This window comes from Myxine glutinosa, chromosome 9 (assembly GCF_964187855.1).
Source record: "Myxine glutinosa chromosome 9, kmMyxGlut1.1, whole genome shotgun sequence".
NCBI classification, from domain to species: domain Eukaryota; kingdom Metazoa; phylum Chordata; class Myxini; order Myxiniformes; family Myxinidae; genus Myxine; species Myxine glutinosa.
In genome coordinates this window covers 136,018,606-136,041,501 of record NC_136269.1, presented here as the reverse complement: position 1 = coordinate 136,041,501, position 22,896 = coordinate 136,018,606, and the positions used below count along the sequence as shown (strand labels likewise).

The 22,896-nt window shown below is 40.5% G+C and overlaps 1 protein-coding gene across 1 annotated transcript in view; it reads left to right on the top strand.

The window, feature by feature from the left end:
* Positions 1–1,729: 1,729 nt before the first annotated feature.
* The window catches only part of BEAN1 (brain expressed associated with NEDD4 1), a 77,453-nt gene continuing 56,286 nt past the window's right edge, over positions 1,730–22,896 (top strand). The window contains exon 1 of the mRNA XM_078784977.1: positions 1,730–2,021. The gene's annotated coding sequence lies outside the window, so the exon portion shown is untranslated. The remainder of the gene's footprint in view (positions 2,022–22,896) is intronic.

Here is a 22,896-nt window from a genome sequence, read left to right as displayed (position 1 = left end):
GGGGAATAAGATATGTTGATGGTGATGTCATCGGTGCCTTAATTATGACGTCATAATTCGACAAGTACAACGCTTGGTCTGATCAGTATGAATAAAACAAAAATTCCTCTGCAACTGTTAGTCCGATGGACACGAAATTTTCAGAACATGAGCGGCTCCTGTATAATTTTTTAATGATAATTATAACGTCATAGATCACGTGGTACAGACGCCATCTTGGGAAAAAATGGAAAAATGTTGCACCTCTATATCTCCGAAACCGCTCATGGAAAAAATTGAAACATGGCTCATTGTCAAGTACTCATTTTGGGGAATAATATATGATAATGATGATGTCATCTATGCCTTCGTTATGACGTCATCATTCGGCAAGTATACTTATCCGATCATTATGATTTTTTTTTCTCAGCAACTGTTGGTCTGATGGGCACGGAATTTTCACCAAAGGAACGCCTCCTCCTGTAAAATATTTTAATGATAATCATGACATCATCGGGTATGTGCTACAGGCGCCATCTTGGAAAAACCGAAAAATGATGCACCTCTATATCTCCAAAACCGCTGCATGGAAACATGGCTCATTGTAAAGAACTCCATATGGGGAATAGGTGTCGTTAACGATGACATCATTGGTGCCATAATTATGATGTCATAATTCGACAGGGACAACGCTTAGTCTGATCAGTTTGAAATGTATTGAGCGTGATCTATGCAACAATTATATTGGAGAATATAAATTGATGATGTCATCGCTCACGTGGTCTGGCAGCCATATTGGATTAAAGAAAAACAATGTTCAAAAATAGAAGAGTTGGCTCACAACAAGTTGACTGCGCAGGGTAAGTATTCTATGAATACCATGTAGTTATCAATATTGATCTCGAATGATCTTCAAGAGCCCTTGGCTTGCGCTTCAATGGTGTCGTTAATCTGGCCTAGCATGTACATGTTTTACGTACAGGCTCCTCCAAGAGCCCCAGGTGGCCTGATATAGTCGTCCCGAGGGCAGATGGGCCAAAAAAGGGTCCAGCACGAGCTATATGCCCGTCAAGTCTCTACATCCTTCTCACTCACTTGATCTTTAGTTCAACATCCCACAAGGGACCATCTATGTTTGAAAATGTGACCGCTGGGCACCATCCATCTTGAGTCGTGGTTCAGGGTAATCCTTCGTGAGCATCCATCCAGAATTCCCATGTGACTTGGCCGTCTGCAGAACCACAAAAAGTACATCATTGATGCTGGATAATATCTGGTACAGTTGAACTGGCAGCTCGTCGCACAAACTCACTGAAACCTCCTTTCAAAGCCACAATTTTCTACAAAGCCACATCTGAAAACTACTAGCTCACAAGACAGTGTTTGACGAAAGGTCCAATCAATTAGGTCCCTTCTGCAAATTAAAAGTCTAAAGCGAAACGAGCAAAACATCAATTTTCTTAAATTGGTGAAGACAAGGGAAATCGATGCGAGGACACGATAGAGGGAGATGCAGGAGCGAGGGTGATGGGGAGAAGTGAGGATCATTGAGAGGGGGTGATGGGGAGAAGTGAGGATCATTGAGAGGGGGTGATGGGTGAAACTACAAGGGAATGGAGCGATGATAAGGAACGGTAAAGGGTGAGTGGCATTTGGTGTAACGAGAATGGGAGGAGCGAAGATGGTTTGGAGCGATGGGGAGGAGTGCGGATTGTTGGGAGCGAGGCGGACGATAGGATGGGCACAATGGGGAAGGATCGATAAGGGTGAGTGCAATTTGGTGTTTGGGTGGGAATGATCGAGAGGAGCGACGATGGGTGGGAGCCATGCAGAGAGGGAGGACAGGCTGGAGGTGGGAGCCTAGCAACAGGCTCCGTCCGCTGCCGAAGGGAGTAGACAAGGATGCGCAGTTCGGTTCGTTGCGATTGGCCTTGAATATCATGGCGTAGCATGTAGCACAGACTCGGGGAGGATCCAGAAGAAAGGAACACGACCCAGCAGGTACTACAGGAAGACGAGGAGAGGCACTGCGGCAGAACAGGGTATGTAATGTGACTTTTTCTGAATGTATGCAGGTGTATCCTTGTTAAAGATTCAGGTATCATTAGTACTTTTGGGACGACCAACAGCGTTGTGCTGTGACATTTTGGAAGCTCTTATGGGAGAAAGAGTGGGCTGTTGATTTGAGGTGCTAGACAGCAATTGAGAGTATGAATTTGAGGCTGGATAGGTGTGAGGATTGAGATGATGAGGTTAGAGGTGTACCCTATGAACCAGACTCAGTGGCGTGATGGTTAGACAACTTCCAGAGCGTCATTTCTGAGGTTGGAGTTTGAACCCCGATCGAGTCATACCAAAGCTCAGCATTTAAAAAGATAGTAGACCGACAAACCATACGTTGTTCAACAATTGCGTAGGCTTTGATAGGCCTAATGACCTCCTCCTGCATCGAAGTTCCTTGAAAAGGAAATCATATTATAATCTGAGTATGAGAGTGTACCTAATTGGGTTTGATGGTGTAATTGAACATGGAACTGAAATTTAGTATCAAGTCTAAATGAGTATGAAGGTTAGGGTTAGGCAAGGAGGTATGTGAGGATGGAGCTGTCTATTTGTTTTTTTCTTCTTCCGATCTAAGATCGAGGCTCATGGAAGGATGAGGTCACAGAGGGTAAAAAGGCAACGAACAGACTGTGGGACAAGAGTTAGACACAATGAGCAAGGAAATCATCGTTTGATGTGCAGCCATATGGTTGCTGGTTTGTATGACTGCTGCGGGTACAGGTGTGCCGCTGATGCATTTCCCAACGTACGTTATGGCAGGAATCTGTAATTCGTCCAGGGTGTTGGCGATAACTCGCCCCTTCTTTGTGAACGACACCATGGAATATTTGAAGTCCCCCAGTGATCTGAGGGGTGGGACACATATTCCATGCATCGCTCTACCTACAAAACATCAGGACAACTGCTCCATAAGGATTCAAAACCGGTCTAGACAGCTCAAAGTGGAGTGTGCATACCTGTAAGATCTCCTGCCAGCCAACAAGGACAGGAACAGGAAAAGAGTAGAGGGGAAAAAGGAAGGAAACACGGTATCCTACAAGTAATGGTTTTTGAGGTTGTGTTTATGTTAGGGAGAAAATAATGTATTGTTGCGGATATGGGATTTGCAGCCATCCATATCCGCTTGTAAATATTCCCCTATTTCCTCAATACTTCCCAACTATCCCCAATCCCCCATTCCCTAGTCCCATTTTCTGTAAACAACACTCTGTAGACCCGACCTCCCCCTATTTCCCCCATTAAATGTCGCACCCAGGTTCACCGCATCTCATGTAAGACAACTATAGGACATCTTGCTAGTTATTCTTAGTCTATGTCAGTTAAGGACTCGTTTCCATTAATTCTGACTCTTCGTTGCACCAGAATGTGATTGTATGGCACCGTTAGGAAGTTTAGGACCTCCCAATACCTCCCCGCAGCTCTTCCTCACGGTTCAGCAACAACAACAACAACAACAGCAGCGGCGGGCGCGGGGAGTGCGCGTCCTCACTCCGGCTTGGTTGGTAGGGGGTGTTGGGAGGGCACCAGGCCTTTCCAACGAGCCGCCATCGAACATGTGCTCGACGGGGTTACCAAATAGGGGCTCCCTGTCAGCTCCTCGTCAAGGGCAGAGCCCGGTAACCCCCGCACCCAATAGAAGCGGCGGACCGGTCCCATCTGGGGCGGAGCCAACCAGCCGAGGGCGTGTCACTCCCCGCTGAGCAGGCGCAGGAAGAGGGAGGTGACGTCAGATGCGCAGCCGAGAGGGAGGTGACGTCAGATGCGCGCGGAGCTTGGAGAAAGAAAGACGCCACCTCCGAGCGCTGTGAGGCCTCCCTGCATCTCTTGGACCGTGCTTGATCCTGTCCCCGAGCCAAGGTGCACCTTGTGCTATCGACTGCCTGTCCCTTCCTGCCATCAATCCCTGTGTAAGTCAGCCTTGTTCCGTTTGTCTGTGGTCTGTCGGGGATAAGATAAGACTGTAACTAAGTGCCCATCTCTTCTGTCTTTTACCTCACTCTACCTTGTAATCTACCCCTTTTCTCCACCACTAATTATATCCTCCTCCGGAGGTCTTGAGAACTGTACCCCTTGCGTCGTTTCATCTATCCCAGTCGTTGTGTCCTTTCCATCATTGATTTAGCGTAGCGCGATTTGGCCAACGTTCGAGTGGAATCGGGTGAGTTGGGGAAGAATCGGGGGAACTGTTAGGTCGCGGTGGACCATCCGCTCGGCCCATAATAACATCTAATCGCGATCTGTAACAATTGGTGTCGAGGAGTGAGATTCGAGGCCCGAACCGAATTAAAAAAAAAAACATCTAGGAAAAAATTTGGTCAAAATTATAAAGACACCGAAATTTGATTTTGTTTTACAAAAAAAACCCGAATTTTGAAAGTCGCGCTATGGCAGATCAAGACGGCTGGGTTCCGGTAGAGGAGAGTGGGGTAGAATCGACCCAGGACCCCAGGGAAGAAGTGGGGAAAATGGTGGAGGAGAGTAAAGAAGGTGTGGTTGAGGGGGTATCAGGTGCACAAAATGGCGCTCTCGTGCACGTGGTTACAGCGGCACCAAATTTTGCCGCGCCCGTGACCGTAGCAGCGGGCTTTGATGTGGGGGACTTCATGGCGCAATTCACCGAGATGCTGAGAATAGAGGGGGAGAAATTGAGAAACCAAATTGAAGCAACAACGAACGGAATGAGGGCTGATAGAGAGGCAAGGGAGCAGAGGGACAGAGACCGCAAGTTGGGCGAAAGGGTCCCAGGGGTGCACAAGGAGGTAACGCGGGTCGAGAAGCGCCGGTTGAGCGAAGCGGAGGAAAGCACGGGTACAATGACGGGGGTAGAAATCGCGACACGGGGTTTGGAAAAGCCGGCGACCGATGAGGTAGAGGGTGTTTTATTAAATTTAAAGCCAACGGTCGTCGAGGGGAACAAAGACAAAGCAGTGCTGGGAATTAAAATTGAAGAGATGACGGAGGTAGCCCGGGAATTGCAGGGAGAAATGGAAAATGTGCAAAGTCCCTGCTCACATCACGATGCTGTGCTTAACCCGAATGGAAGTTTGCAGGTTTTGGTGCAGGGAGGAAGAAGAACCCCGAAGGTGAGACGTGCTGTGTATTGTGCTGGGAGATTTTGTAAATGGATGTTTAGCGACAAAAGAATTGTCGCGCGATTGGGATCGATATGGCACCCGGGCGTTGGTGAAGGGTCCCGTGTGAGTAAAAATGGCACGCGTGTGAGGAAAAAGTGTGCGTCGGCGAGTGGGTGTGTTATAAAGTGTGGGAGTGAAACCGAGTGCGAGCGAGAATGCACGTCGGTGTGTACGGGGTGTGACACAGGGAGTGAGAGCAATACGGAGTGTACGTGCGAGGGTGAGTGTGACACGGAGAGTAAGGTGGTGGTGGAACGTGTGCGAGAAAGCACACCTGAATTGGTGGTAGCGCGAGTGTGGGAGAGCCCATGTGAATGCGTTAGTGGGTGGATGCCAGAGTGCACGCCCATGGTGAGTGTTACAGAGGACGTAACAGAGGAGAGGTGTGGACCGAGGTGTGCGAGCGGCGAGTGTGCGCGAGAGGTGTGGTTTGTAACAGGGAGTGCGTTGGTGGAATGTACGGACGGCGTTGGAACGCCGGGTTTTGTGAGGGTGAAAGGGGTAGTGTATGCGTGTGAGCATGCAAGTGAAGCATCGACGGTAACCGGGTTAGCGGTTAGGGCGACGGATAGCCGATGCGAGCGCTCGGGGCGCGGCGTGCTTTGTTGGATGCAGGGCCCGGCGCGGATCGAAGCTGCGTCGTTTCTCTTCGAAGCGTCGTTGCCGAATCGGGCTTGGCCCCGCCCCGCACGGTCGAGTCCGGGCCTTGGCGGGCGAGGCGACCGGTCCGGTTCAAGGGCGAGTGGGAGGAAGCGGCACGGTGCCTCCTCGTGGGGACGGGGTTCCGACCGGGGGAGATTGAGCCATCGGGCCCGGGACCGCAAGGTGCCGCGCCGAGATGGTGCGTGGAACCTCGGTCCAACCAAACCACCTCCCTTGAACCGAAAGCCGGATGGATTCAACCTGCAGGCGACCAAACCACCCGAATTCATTGCTCGGCTTTACGAACCGAGTTTAATGATGTCATGACGCACCGAGGCTAGGATATAGCGGACTGTGATGATGATGGTCGTGATTTGATACGAAATTTATAATAGTGGGTAGAATTGGCAGTAAATGGAAAATTTTTGAACTGGTTGGAATTTGGACGAGCAAAATTGATAGTGGGACCTCCCCGATGTGGTGGGATGGGCAATCCACCATCCCTCACGGCGAGGGGGGGGCAAAGGAGCACTAGCTTATGGGGTTGATGGCAGTGAAAACTAGCCCGGGTGGGTTAGGATATTGTGTGTAGGGATCTAGAAGAGATTGACATTAGGTAACGTTAAGGTTTAGTTAGTGACTGATACCTGTAGTGGGGACGCAGGTAGATTAGTATGGATGATAATGATGAGGGAGCGCAATAGTTTAAAGGGGCGACTGGGAAGCGCAAGTTTCAGAGGGGAGTAGTTAGATGAGATGATGCTGTGTGAGAACTGGACAGGTGTGTGGAGCAGTGAGGGAGTAGTGAGTGTTGTGGATCAGCGCAAATGCGCTTGGGGGAGAGAAGGGTGCAGGTGGCACCAAGTGTGAGTGCACAGGTGTGCACCAACAGGTGAATGGAATAAATGGTTGTGTGGAAGACATGGAGTGTGGAATAAGTGGAGTATTGGAATGGATGGTCGTGGAGTGAGTATGGTGGAAACGATGGAGTGGAGTGGGTGGTGCGAAGGTGTGAATGGGGGAAGAGTGGACCCCCATCACGAATACCCGGGGCGGGTAGTGTAAGTGTTAGGTAGAGGGTATAGGTAAATTGTGGTTGGATATTGGCATCTGTGGTGCGGGTGACAGAATGGTATTTGGATGGGTGCATTAGTGTTGTGGAAATGGCTGGGCGTGTAGCCTGTTAGTGTGTGTAGTTGGTTTGGGCACTCCACCACTGTGAGGATGTCGGCCAGGTGAGGCCGCAGGTGGGCTCTGGGAGCCGGTAGTTGTGGATGGGGCCCGAGGATCCGGAGGACGGACCCGGGTAGCCCAGTGCCAGAGGGCATCGAGTGGGGTGACAGAGCCAGGAGGGGCCTTCCCCAGTAGATAGGTTAGGTTAAGGAGCAGGTAAGCTCGGGTGGCAACTACAGTGGTGGAGGTGTGCAGGTGGGTAGACCTGCTGGGAGAGCTACACGTCACAGCCCAGAAATTGTGCGAGGGCACCGGGAGATGAATCGGGGGAGTGAGACCCCAAATTGAGAAGCACCACAGTTTGGTCAATGGGAATTGGTTTTTAGAACCCATAGAGTAAGTTGGCCAATGGATTGGCAGGGAAAGACCCCGGGTAGTGTAAAGTGTGTTAATGTCATTTAGAGGATAGTTAGGATTGAAGTCTCCTCGCACCATCTACATGCACTCACCTGAGATGACGTACCTCCACACCATGCCATGTTTTGTTATTTTATTGTGCAGATGTTTGGACTGTGAGACGCATCATGACGTGGGTGTGACATTGTGCTTTGTTGTTCCATCTCTTCCTCCTTATGTGGATTGATGACGAATTGGGTGATGGCAAATTTTGGATAGAGGGATTGTGGTGACGAATTTGGTATAGAGGAAATATGGGGAGACGTGACAGTAGCGACGGATTGGTAATGTGTAGATTTTGTACATATTGGGTAAGGGCAAGGGTAGTGTAGGTGACAGGGGGGTGACGTACGGTAGGGACGAGCTTTCTCACTTCGCCCTCCGTATGCATTTCGCATTGCATTGCCTTATTGATGTGTACCCTTGTGACCTTACCCCTCGCTCATTTGTCTCTTTTGTCTCCCACATGACCTGTGCGCCATTGGGTGCCGAGGGGAGCGTGCGTGAGTCGGCCATTGTGCGCCCGGCACTCTCAGAACCAGCTGTCTGCATCGATGCACCACATTATGGACCACATGACTGTGGCCGAGCACCACTTATGGACCCCATGGGTTGGGGCATGGCCCCTCTGCTGGAACCGGCCATGAGGGCCCGAAATCTTGCTGGCGGGCCTTGGCCACAGGGCACCGATGCCCCACAGGTGAACCACACGTAGTCGGCCCTGTGGGCCATAAATAAAGAAAATAAAATGGACACGTTGGGCACACTTTATTGCAAATAGGCCGCCAGTAAGAAAATGAAAGAAAGACAACAACTGGAAGACAATAATAATAACCAGCAGAGGGAGCCGAAGAGCAAGTGACACCTGCAGGGTTAGGGATTGTTGTTTTTATTTTCATGAACAATGGTGACTGCACCGATTGGTGCTTGGGTGTGTATTGGTGCTTTTTGGGTGCTTTAATGGTGCATTGATGCAGAGCAGACTGTCTCCCCCCCAGAAAGAACAATCACAGGTCCTGGGTTAGTCTTGTAAATAAAGTAGCGTCAATTGTAAATAATGCTCCCTAACGGCTGTATGTTTAGTTTGAGGATGCTTTCCGCGATTCGGTTATCCTGTGGGTGTGGTTCTGTTAGGAGAAGGGTGCAACGTCGCAGGGGGACATATTTACTCATTTGTGAACATCTGTAAAACTGTCGCACTCAGGGTTGAGTTAATAGTAGAGGGAACTACATCTGAGTGCCACACTAACGTAGGTAAAAATTTATCGGGTCGGGACGCCCCGAGGTAGAGAAGGGTGCAATGTTGCGGATATGGGATTTGCATCCATCCATATCCGCTTGTAAATATTCCCCTATTTCCTCAATACCTTTTCCTCAATTTCCTCAATTTCCTCAATATTTCCCCAATTTCCAATTCCTCAATACCTCAATACCAGATCTACCTTGTTTGAAATTCCAACTTATTTCCTGGAAATCCTGGCAGTGTCCATATGTTTATACCTCTCCCACCCCCCCCCCCCTTCACATGCCTCCCCCCCTTCACATGCCTCCCCCCCAAAGCCCTCTCCCTCCCACAGATCTCTCGATGTCTCCATGTCTCTCGGTCCCTGCTCTCAAATGTTGTGTTTGTGTCCTTCCCCCTCTCTCCCCATCTTGTCTACCGCTCCCGATGTTATTTGTTTTATGTGTCTGTTTGTCTTTCTGTGTGATTAATGTTCGCTCTTTCACGAGCCTCGATCTTGTATACAAAAAAAAAAAAAAAAAAAAAAAAAAATACTTCCCAACTATCCCCAATCCCCCATTCCCTAGTCCCATTTTCTGTAAACAACACTCTGTAGACCCGACCTCCCCCTATTTCCCCCATTAAATGTCGCACCCAGGTTCACCGCATCTCATGTAAGACAACTATAGGACATCTTGCTAGTTATTCTTAGTCTATGTCAGTTAAGGACTCGTTTCCATTAATTCTGACTCTTCGTTGCACCAGAATGTGATTGTATGGCACCGTTAGGAAGTTTAGGACCTCCCAATACCTCCCCGCAGCTCTTCCTCACGGTTCAGCAACAACAACAACAACAACAGCAGCGGCGGGCGCGGGGAGTGCGCGTCCTCACTCCGGCTTGGTTGGTAGGGGGTGTTGGGAGGGCACCAGGCCTTTCCAACGAGCCGCCATCGAACATGTGCTCGACGGGGTTACCAAATAGGGGCTCCCTGTCAGCTCCTCGTCAAGGGCGGAGCCCGGTAACCCCCGCACCCAATAGAAGCGGCGGACCGGACCCATCTGGGGCGGAGCCAACCAGCCGAGGGCGTGTCACTCCCCGCTGAGCATGCGCAGGAAGAGGGAGGTGACGTCAGATGCGCAGCCGAGAGGGAGGTGACGTCAGATGCGCGCGGAGCTTGGAGAAAGAAAGACGCCACCTCCGAGCGCTGTGAGGCCTCCTTGCATCTATTGGACCGTGCTTGATCCTGTCCCCGAGCCAAGGTGCACCTTGTGCTATCGACTGCCTGTCCCTTCCTGCCATCAATCCCTGTGTAAGTCAGCCTTGTTCCGTTTGTCTGTGGTCTGTCGGGGATAAGATAAGACTGTAACTAAGTGCCCATCTCTTCTGTGTCTTTTACCTCACTCTACCTTGTAATCTACCCCTTTTCTCCACCACTAATTATATCCTCCTCCGGAGGTCTTGAGAACTGTACCCCTTGCGTCGTTTCATCTATCCCAGTCGTTGTGTCCTTTCCATCATTGATTTAGCGTAGCGCGATTTGGCCAACGTTCGAGTGGAATCGGGTGAGTTGGGGAAGAATCGGGGGAACTGTTAGGTCGCGGTGGACCATCCGCTCGGCCCATAATAACATCTAATCGCGATCTGTAACAGTATGTTGGAATTGGGGATGGTATGAGATTGTAGTTCACTACCGACTTGAAGTCCTGGAGGGAAGAGTGGAATTGACCAGCCTCAGGAAGTTGGTTCCGTAAACAAGATAAAATAGTGGAGGTGTGTGGTCACCCTGGATTTTAGAAGTTTAACCAGTTGGGGGTTCCTCGAACGAAGAACATCCTGGAGTTTCTGGAGAGGGTCAGATTGCTGAGATGGCAGAAACAGCTGGACCAGAAGAGAGACGGTAAAAACAGAGGCCACTAATCTGTCTGCGATGTGAGAGCAACAGGTCTTGTTCGTTGGCCTCCTCGCGGGAGCTGCCAATAGTGCTGAGAGCTTTCAATTCAAGACGAGACATAAATGTGATTCTGAAGCACCAACCCAAAGGAGAGGACAGTACTCCATTGAGTTACTAACAAATGCCTTATGGATTGTGAGCAGTTCTGATTTCTTTTCAAGGAATGGCATTGAAATGACGGAGGATGCCCAGTCCGCAGCTGGCTTTGGAGTTCAGCTTTGCAATTTTGTCTTCCCAAGAGATGTTATGATGGATGTTGAGGCCTCGAAGTTCATCAGGCTGACCCTCTTCCAGTGACAAACCATGGATATAGATTGGCAATGTCATTGGACTTTCCTTCCGGAGTGACAGGATGAGTCTGAGATTTGTCAGGATTGAAAGATGCATTCCATTTGTCAGACCAGCACCGAATCAATCTCAGATCGGCAGAAAGTGACGCAGCTGTTGACTGCTTTGCAGTCACATGCGATGGAGTAGCATACGACATAATGCAGAGTCATCTTTGCACATTAACTCTACCTTTTGGGGTGACAAGGCCACAAAATGAAGAAGGGATTCCAGAACATTAGAGAGGCTGTTTAGGTAGAAGAGGAACAAGACTAAACTTGAGACACTGTCTTGGGGGCATTCGAGCCTACACTAGAAGAGGGTTCCATTCGTAGCAATGTGTTTGACTACGTGAGTTGAGGAATTCAGGAAACCAGGTATGAAGGTGACCTTCTATGCTTGGCAAATAGAGCAGGATGACAGACTGTCGAATGCCCGGAATATATTCAGGAAGATGGTCCTAAGCTCTTGTTTGTGATATCAACCCTCCAACCATTGCTGAGAGAGGGGCAGCATGTCCATAGTTAGCCAAACTGACAGTGAGAGATATGGTTGTTTGAAAAGACGAAAGACTTGAATTCAGCAGCGATGATGGATTCCATTACTTTGTTCATAATAGGGAAAGTCTGCTCACTGGTCTGTGGTTGATCGTATCTCTTTTTGCTCTTTTCCTGTCGAAGGAGTGACATTTGCTGACTTCCAGGCAGACGTGAGATTGCCAAAAGAGATTGGAAAACTGAAAAGGGTAGAAAGAGGAGAAGCGGGAGCAGCAGAGCAGATTTTGAGAACGTGGGCACTGGTGCGATCTTGCATCTGGGCCCATCATCCAAGAAGGCTCATGGCCAGACAGAACTTTTTCTACCTTTTCGGGTGAGGATAGGAAGTGCAGTATTGAGTGTGTACAAGGAAGTATATGGCGACAGAGCGGGATAAGGATGGGTTGGGAACACCGGCATATATGAAGCTATGGTTGTAATTTAGGATGGAGTCGTTTGAGGGTGGAAGTGGAAATATGAGGTTGAGCTATTCTCACAGGAAATTCTTCTTCAGGAACAAAATCATCGACACAGGCCGTTTATGGTCCATACAGGCTGTGTGTGGCCCACACAAGGCCGTGTGTGGCCCACACAAGGCCGTTTGTGGTCCACGCAGGCCGTTTGTGGTCCACGCAGGCCGTTTGTGGTCCACGCAGGCCGTTTGTGGTCCACGCAGGCCGTTTGTGGTCCACGCAGGCCGTTTGTGGTCCACGCAGGCCGTTTGTGGTCCACGCAGGCCGTTTGTGGTCCACGCAGGCCGTGTGTGGTCCACGCAGGCCGTGTGTGGTCCACGCAGGCCGTGTGTGGTCCACGCAGGCCGTGTGTGGTCCACGCAGGCCGTGTGTGGTCCAAGCAGGCCGTGTGTGGTCCACGCAGGCCGTGTGTGGTCCACGCAGGCCGTGTGTGGTCCACGCAGGCCGTGTGTGGTCCCCGCAGGCCGTGTGTGGTCCCCGCAGGCCGTGTGTGGTCCACGCAGGCCGTGTGTGGTCCACGCAGGCCGTGTGTGGTCCACGCAGGCCGTGTGTGGTCCACGCAGGCTGTGTGTGGTCCACGCAGGGTGTGTGTGGTCCACGCAGGCTGTGTGTGGTCCACGCAGGCTGTGTGTGGTCCACGCAGGCTGTGTGTGGTCCACGCAGGCTGTGTGTGGTCCCCGCAGGCTGTGTGTGGTCCCCGCAGGCTGTGTGTGGTCCACGCAGGCTGTGTGTGGTCCACGCAGGCCGTGTGTGGTCCACGCAGGCCGTGTGTGGTCCACGCAGGCCGTGTGTGGTCCACGCAGGCCGTGTGTGGTCCACGTAGGCCATATGAGGTTCATGTAGGCCGTGTATTGCTCACGCAAGCCGTCGTTGGTCAATTCTGGCCGCCTGTGGTCCACGCAAGCCATTTGTGGTCCACATAAGCATTGTGTGGTCCACGGAAGCCTTGTGTGGTCCACGGAGGCCTTGTGTGGTCCACAGAGGCTGTCGGTGGTACATGCTGGCCCCCTGCGGTCCACGCAAGCCATTTGTGGTCCACGTAGGCCTTGTGTGGTCCACGCAAGCCATATGTGGTCCACGTAGGCCTTGTGTGCTCCACAGAGGCCTTGTGTGGTCCACGGAGGCCTTGTGTGGTCCACAGAGGCCTTGTGTGGTCCACAGAGGCCTTGTGTGGTCCACAGAGGCCTTGTGTGGTCCACAGAGGCCTTCTGTGGTCCACCGAGGCCTTGTGTGGTCCACGGAGGCCGTCGTTGGTCCATGCTGGCCGTCTGTGGTCCACATAGGCCGTGTGTGGTCATGCAGTGCGTGTGTTGTCCACACAGACCATGTGTGGTCCACATAGGCCGTTTGTGGTCCATGCATGCAGTGTGTGGTCCACACAGGGCGTGTGTCGTCCACGCAGGCCGTTTGTGGTCCACGCAGGTCGTGTGTGGTCATGCAGTGCGTGTGTTTTCCACACAGACCATGTGTGGTCCACATAGGCCGTGCGTGGTCCACGCAGGCAGTGTGTGGTCCACACAGGCCGTGTGTCGTCCACGCAGGCCGTTTGTGGTCCACGCAGGTCGTGTGTGGTCCACGCAGGCCGTGTGTGGTCCACGCAGGCCGTGTGTGGTCCACGCAGGCGGTGTGTGGTCCACGCAGACTTTTTTTTCTACTTGCTCTGGGTTAGCATGCTCTTTTTGCCTGTTGGCCTGCTTGGATTTCCATTTTAAAGCCCATGAGAAATTGTCATGTCTCACTGCATCTTCAATTCCGTTCCTGGCTCTGCACACTCGCTGCCTTGCGTTCTGCCTGGTTTTGGACCGTTTACCGACTCGCAGTCATGAATTATTTGTGAAGTTATTTGAACGCAGCAAACCGAGCACAAGGATCACATGATCGGGCTGTGTTGTTCGAACAAATTTGGGGAAGGAGTTATATTGGCAAATTTAGTGGGAAGCTTTTTGGTGCATTGAAAAATTAGAACCGTTTTAGACATTTTTAAATGACAATAAACACCCCAAAGGCTAATAGTAGGCTGCAGTTGAATGATATTTTATTCTTGCATCTGAAAAGCCAATACGTTATGGAGTTCAGTAACTTAGTGTTGGAATCCCACTGATATAGGGGCGATTCGCTGGGTAGTTTATATGTCATCATGAACCAAATCTGATGAAATTGATATCATCATATTGCCATCATGAACCAAATTTGATTAAATTGATATCATCATATTGTCATCATGAACCAAATCTGATTAAATTGATATCATCATATTGTGAACCAAATCTGATTAAATTGATATCATCATATTGTCGTCATGAACCAAATCTTATTGAATTGATATCATCATATTGTCAATATGAACCAAATCTGATGAAACTGATATCATCATATTGTCAACATGAGCCAAATATAATTACATTTATATCATCATATTGTCAACATGAACCAAATATAATTAAATTTATATCATCATATTGTCATCATGAACCAAATCTTATTGAATTGATATCATCATATTGTCAACATGAACCAAATCTTATTGAATTGATATCATCATATTGTCAATATGAACCAAATCTGATGAAACTGATATCATCATATTGTCAACATGAAGCAAATATAATTACATTTATATCATCATATTGTCATCATGAACCAAATATGATTAAATTGATATCATCATATTGTGAACCAAATCTGATTAAATTGATATCATCATATTGTCATCATGAACCAAATCTTATTGAATTGATATCATCATATTGTCAATATGAACCAAATCTGATGAAACTGATATCATCATATTGTCAACATGAACCAAATATAATTAAATTTATATCATCATATTGTCATCATGAACCAAATCTTATTGAATTGATATCATCATATTGTCAACATGAACCAAATCTGATGAAATTGATATCATCATATTGTCATCATGAACCAAATATAATGAAATTTATATCATCACATTGTCATCATGAACCAAATCTGATTAAATTGATAACATCATTGTTTTCATCATGAACCAAATTTGATTAAACTGATATAATGTAATCATGAACCAAATTTCATTAAATTGATATCATATTGTCATCATGAACCAATTTTGATTGAATTAATATCATCATATTGTCATCATGAACCAAATCTGATTAAATTGATATCATCATATTGTGAACCAAATCTGATTAAATTGATATCATCATATTGTGAACCAAATCTGATTAAATTGATATCATCATATTGTCATCATGAACCAATTCTGATTAAATTGATATCATCATAATGTCATCATGAACCAAATATAATTAAATTGATATCATATTGTCATCATGAACCAATTCTTATTGAATTGATATCATCATATTGTCAACATGAACCAAATCTGATTAAATTGATATCATCATATTGTGAACCAAATCTGATTAAATTGATATCATCATATTGTGAACCAAATCTGATTAAATTGATATCATCATATTGTCATCATGAACCAATTCTGATTAAATTGATATCATCATAATGTCATCATGAACCAAATATAATTAAATTGATATCATCATAATGTCATCATGAACCAAATATAATTAAATTGATATCATCGTATTGTCATCATGAACCAAATCCTATTAAATTGATTTCATCATTTGTCATCATGAACCAAATATAATTAAATTTATATCATCATATTGTCATCATGAACCAAATCTGATTAAATTGATATCATCATTGTTGTCATCATGAACCAAATATAATTAAATTGATATCATCATAATGTCATCATGAACCAAATATAATTAAATTGATATCATCATATTGTCATCATTAACCAAATCGGGTTGAATTGATATCATCATTGTTGTCATCATGAACCAAATCTGATTGAATTGACATCATCATGGCTGTCAGCATGAACCAAATTTGATGAAACTGATACAATGTCATCATGAACCAAATTTGATTAAATTAATATCATCATATTGTCATCATGAACCCAATTTGATTAAATTTATATCATCATATTCTCATCATGAACCAAATTTCATTAAATTGATATCATCATGTTGTGATCATGAACCAACTCTGATTAAATTGACATCATCATATTGTGAAACAAATCTTATTAAAGTGACATCATCATATTGTCATCATGAACCAAATATAATTAAATTTATATCATTATGTTGTCATCATGAACCAAATCTCATTAAATTGAAATCATTATGTTGTCATCATGAACCAAATCTGATTAAATTGATATCATCATATTGTGAACCAAATCTGATTAAATTGATATCATCATATTGTGAACCAAATCTGATTAAATTGATATCATCATATTGTCATCATGAACCAATTCTGATTAAATTGATATCATCATATTGTGAACCAAATCTGATTAAATTTATATCATCACATTGTCATCATGAACCAAATCTGATGAAATTGATATCATCATATTGTCATCATGAACCAAATCTGATTAAATTGGTATCATCATGGTTAAATTGATATCATCATGGTTAAATTGATATCATCATGGTTAAATTGATATCATCATTGTTAAATTGATAGCATCATGATTAAATTGATATCATCATTGTTAAATTGATATCATCATTGTTAAATTGATATCATCATTGTTAAATTGATATCATTATGGTTAAATTGATATCATCATGGTTAAATTGATATCATTATGGTTAAATTGATATCATCATGGTTAAATTGATATCATCATGGTTAAATTGATGTCATCATGGTTAAATTGATATCATCATGGTTAAATTGATATCATCATGGTTAAATTGATATCATGCTTAAATTGATATCATCATGGTTAAATTGATATCATCATGGTTAAATTGATATCATCATTGTTAAATTGATACCATAATGGTTAAATTGATTTCGTAATGGTTAAATTGATATCATCATGGTTTTCATCATGAACATCATGGTTAAATTGATATCATCATGGTTAAATTAATATCATCATATTGTCATCATGAACCAAATTTGATTAAATTAATATCATCATATTGTCATCATGAACCAAATTTGATTAAATTGATATCATCATATTGTCATCATGAACCAAATTTCATTAAATTGATATCATCATTGTTAAATTGATATCACTATGGTTAAATTGATATCATAATGGTTAAATTGATATCATTATGGTTTAATTGATAAAATAAAATTGATTAAAAAATAAATAAATAAATAAATAATTGATATCATCATGGTTAAATTGATATCATTATGGTTAAATTGATATCATCATTGTTAAATTGATATCATCATTGTTAAATTGATATCATCATGGTTAAATTGATATCATCATGGTTAATTTGATATCATCATGGTTAAATTGATATCATCATGGTTACATTGATATCATCATGGTTAAATTGATATCATCATTGTTAAATTGATACCATAATGGTTAAATTGATATCATCATGGTTTTCATCATGAACATCATGGTTAAATTGATATCACCATGGTTAAATTAATACCATCATATTGTCATCATGAACCAAATTTGATTAAATTAATATCATCATATTGTCATCATGAACCAAATTGGATTAAATTGATATCATCATATTGTCATCATGAACCAAATTGGATTAAATTGATATCATCATATTGTCATCATGAACCAAATTTCATTAAATTGATATCATCATGTTGTCATTATGAACCAAATCTGATTAAATTGATATCATCATATTGTGAACCAAATCTGATTAAATTGATATCATTATATTGTGAACCAAATCTGATTAAATTGATATCATCATATTGTCATCATGAACCAAATCTGATTAAATTGATATCATCATATTGTCATCATGAACCAAATCTGATTAAATTGATATCATCATATTGTGAACCAAATCTGATTAAATTGATATCATCATATTGTGAGCCAAATCTGATTAAATTGATATCATCATATTGTCATCATGAACCAAATCTGATTAAATTGATATCATCATATTGTCATCATGAACCAAATCTGATTAAATTGATATCATCATATTGTCATCATGAACCAAATCTGATTAAATTGGTATCATCATGGTTAAATTGATATCATCATGGTTAAATTGATATCATCATTGTTAAATTGGTATCATCATGGTTAAATTGATATCATCATGGTTAAATTGATATCATCATGGTTGAATTGATATCATCATGCTTAAATTGATATCATCATGGTTAAATTGATATCATTATGGTTGAATTGATATCATCATGGTTAAATTGCTATCATCATGGTTAAATTGATATCATTATGGTTAAATTGATATCATTATGGTTAAATTGATATCATTATGGTTAAATTGATATCATCATGGTTAAATTGATATCATCATGGTTAAATTGATATCATCATGGTTAAATTGATATCATCATGGTTAACTTGATATTATCATGGTTAAATTGATATCATTATGGTTAAATTGATATCATCATTGTTAAATTGATATCATCATGGTTAAATTGATATCATCATGGTTAAATTGATATCATCATGGTTAAATGGATATCATTATGGTTAAATTGATATCATCATTGTTAAATTGATATCATCATGGTTAAATTGATATCATCATTGTTAAATTGATATCATCATGGTTAAATTGATATCATCATGGTTAAATTGATATCATGGTTAAATTGATATCATCATGGTTAAATTGATTTCATAATGGTTAAATTGATATCATCATGGTTAAATTGATATCATCATGGTTAAATTGATATCATCATGGTTAAATTGATATCATAATGGTTAAATTGATATCATCATTGTTAAATTGATATCATAATGGTTAAATTGATATCATCATGGTTAAATTGATATCATCATGGTTAAATTGATATCATCATGGTTAAATTGATATCATAATGGTTAAATTGATATCATCATTGTTAAATTGATATCATGGTTAAATTGAGATCATCATGGTTAAATTGATATCATCATGGTTAAATTGAGATCATCATGGTTAAATTGAGATCATCATGGTTAAATTGAGATCATCATGGTTAAATTGATATCATCATGGTTAAATTGATATCATAATGGTTAAATTGATATCATCATTGTTAAATTGATATCATTATGGTTAAATTGATATCATCATTGTTAAGTTGATATAATCATTGTGAAATTGAGATCATCATTGTTAAATTGATATCATCATTGTTAAATTGATATCATCAAAGTTAAATTGATATCACCAAAGCTAAATTGATATCATCATTGTTAAATTGATATCATCAAAGTTAAATTGACATCATCAAAGTTTAATTGATATCATCATGGTTGAATTGATATCATCATTGTTAAATTGATAGCATCATTGTTAAATTGATATCATCATTGTTAAATTGATATCATCATGGTTAAATTGATATCATCATTGGTAAATTGATATCATCATTGTTAAATTGATATCATCATTGCTAAATTGATATCATCATGGTTTAATTGATATCATCATTGTTAAATTGATATCATCATTGTTACATTTATATTATGGTTAAATTGATATCATCACTGTTAAATTGATATAATCATTGTTAAATTGATATAATCATTGTTAAATTGATATCATCATTGTTAAATTGATATAATCATTGTTAAATTGATATAATCATTGTTAAATTGATATCATCATTGTTAAATTGATATAATCATTGTTAAATTGATATAATCATTGTTAAATTGATATTATCATGGTTAAATAGAGAGCATCATTGTTAAATTGATATCATCATGGTTAAATTGATATCATTATGGTTAAATTGATATCATCATTGTTAAATTGATATCATCATTGTTAAATTGATATCATCATGGTTAAATTTATATCATCATTGTTAATTTGATATCATCATGGTTAAATTGATATCATCAGGGTTAAATTGATATCATCATGGTTAAATTGATATCATCATTGTTAAATTGATACCATAATGGTTAAATTGATATCATCATGGTTTTCATCATGAACATCATGGTTAAATTGATATCACCATGGTTAAATTAATACCATCATATTGTCATCATGAACCAAATTTGATTAAATTAATATCATCATATTGTCATCATGAACCAAATTGGATTAAATTGATATCATCATATTGTCATCATGAACCAAATTTAATTAAATTGATATCATCATGTTGTCATCATGAACCAAATCTGATTAAATTGATATCATCATATTGTGAACCAAATATGATTAAATTGATATCATCATATTGTGAACCAAATCTGATTAAATTGATATCATCATATTGTCATCATGAACCAAATCTGATTAAATTGATATCATCATATTGTCATCATGAACCAAATCTGATTAAATTGATATCATCATATTGTGAACCAAATCTCATTAAATTGATATCATCATATTGTGAACCAAATCTGATTAAATTGATATCATCATATTGTCATCATGAACCAAATCGGATTAAATTGATATCATCATATTGTCATCATGAACCAAATCTGATTAAATTGAAATCATCATGTTGTCATCATGAACCAAATCTGATTAAATTGGTATCATCATGGTTAAATTGATATCATCATGGTTAAATTGATATCATCATTGTTAAATTGGTATCATCATGGTTAAATTGATATCATCATGGTTAAATTGATATCATCATTGTTAAATTGAGTGGTTAAATTGATATCATCATGGTTGAATTGATATCATCATGCTTAAATTGATATCATCATGGTAAAATTGATATCATCATTGTTAAATTGATATCATCATGGTTAAATTGATATCATCATGGTTAAATTGATATCATTATGGTTGAATTGATATCATCATGGTTAAATTGATATCATCATGGTTAAATTGATATCATTATGGTTAAATTGATATCATTATGGTTAAATTGATATCATTATGGTTAAATTGATATCATCATGGTTAAATTGATATCATTATGGTTGAATTGATATCATCATGGTTAAATTGATATCATCATGGTTAAATTGATATTATCATGGTTAAATTGATATCATTATGGTTAAATTGATATCATCATTGTTAAATTGATATCATCATGGTTAAATTGATATTATCATGGTTAAATTGATATCATCATGGTTAAATTGATATCATCATGGTTAAATTGATATCATTATGGTTAAATTGATATCATCATTGTTAAATTGATATCATCATGGTTAAATTGATATCATCATGGTTAATTGATATCATCATGGTTAAATTGATATCATGGTTAAATTGATATCATCATGGTTAAATTGATTTCATAATGGTTAAATTGATATCATCATGGTTAAATTGATATCATCATGGTTAAATTGATATCGTCATGGTTAAATTGATATCATAATGGTTAAATTGATATCATCATTGTTAAATTGATATCATAATGGTTAAATTGATATCATCATGGTTAAATTGATATCAGCATGGTTAAATTGATATCATCATGGTTAAATTGATATCATAATGGTTAAATTGATATCATCATTGTTAAATTGATATCATGGTTAAATTGAGATCATCATGGTTAAATTGATATCATCATGGTTAAATTGAGATCATCATGGTTAAATTGAGATCATCATGGTTAAATTGAGATCATCATGGTTAAATTGATATCATCATGGTTAAATTGATATCATCATTGTTAAATTGATATCATTATTGTTAAATTGAGATCATCATGGTTAAATTGATATCATAATGGTTAAATTGATATCATCATTGTTAAATTGATATCATGGTTAAATTGAGATCATCATGGTTAAATTGATATCATCATGGTTAAATTGAGATCATCATGGTTAAATTGAGATCATCATGGTTAAATTGAGATCATCATGGTTAAATTTATTTCATAATGGTTAAATTGATATCATCATTGTTAAATTGATATCATTGTTAAATTGATATCATCATTGTTAAATTGAAATCATCATTTTTAAATGGATATCATAATGGTCAAATTTATTTCATAATGGTTACATTGATATCATCATTGTTAAATTGATATTATCATTGTTAAATTGATATAATCATGGTTAAATTGATATAATCATTGTTAAATTGATATAATCCTGGTTAAATTGATGTCATCATGGTTAAATTGATATAATCATGGTTAAATTGATATCATCATGGTTACATTGATATCATAATGGTTAAATTGATATTATCATGGTTAAATTGATATTATCATGGTTAAATTGATATTATCATGGTTAAATTTATATCATCATTGTTAAATTGATATCATCATTGTTAAATTGATATAATCATTGTTAAATGGATATAATCTTGGTTAAATTGATATCATGGTTAAATTGATATCATCATGGTTAAATTGATATAATCATTGTTAAATTGATATAATCATTGTTAAATTGATATAATCATTGTTAAATTGATATAATCATTGTTAAATTGATATAATCATGGTTAAATTGATATCATCATGGTTAAAATGATATCATCATGGTTAAATTGATATAATCATGGTTAAATTGATATAATCATTTTAAAATTGATATAATCATTGTTAAATTGATATCATCATGGTTAAATTGATATAATCATGGTTAAATTGATATACTCATTGTTAAATTGATATAATCATTGTTAAATTGATATAATCATGGTTAAATTGATATCATGGTTAAATTGATATCATCATGGTTAAATTGATATCATCATGGTTAAATTGATATCATAATGGTTAAATTGATATCATAATGGTTAAATTGATATCATAATTATTAAATTGATATCATCATGGTTAAATTGATTTCATAATGGTCAAATTGATATCATCATGGTTAAAGTGATAGCATCATGGTTAAAGTGATATCATCATGGTTAAATGGATATCATAATGGTCAAA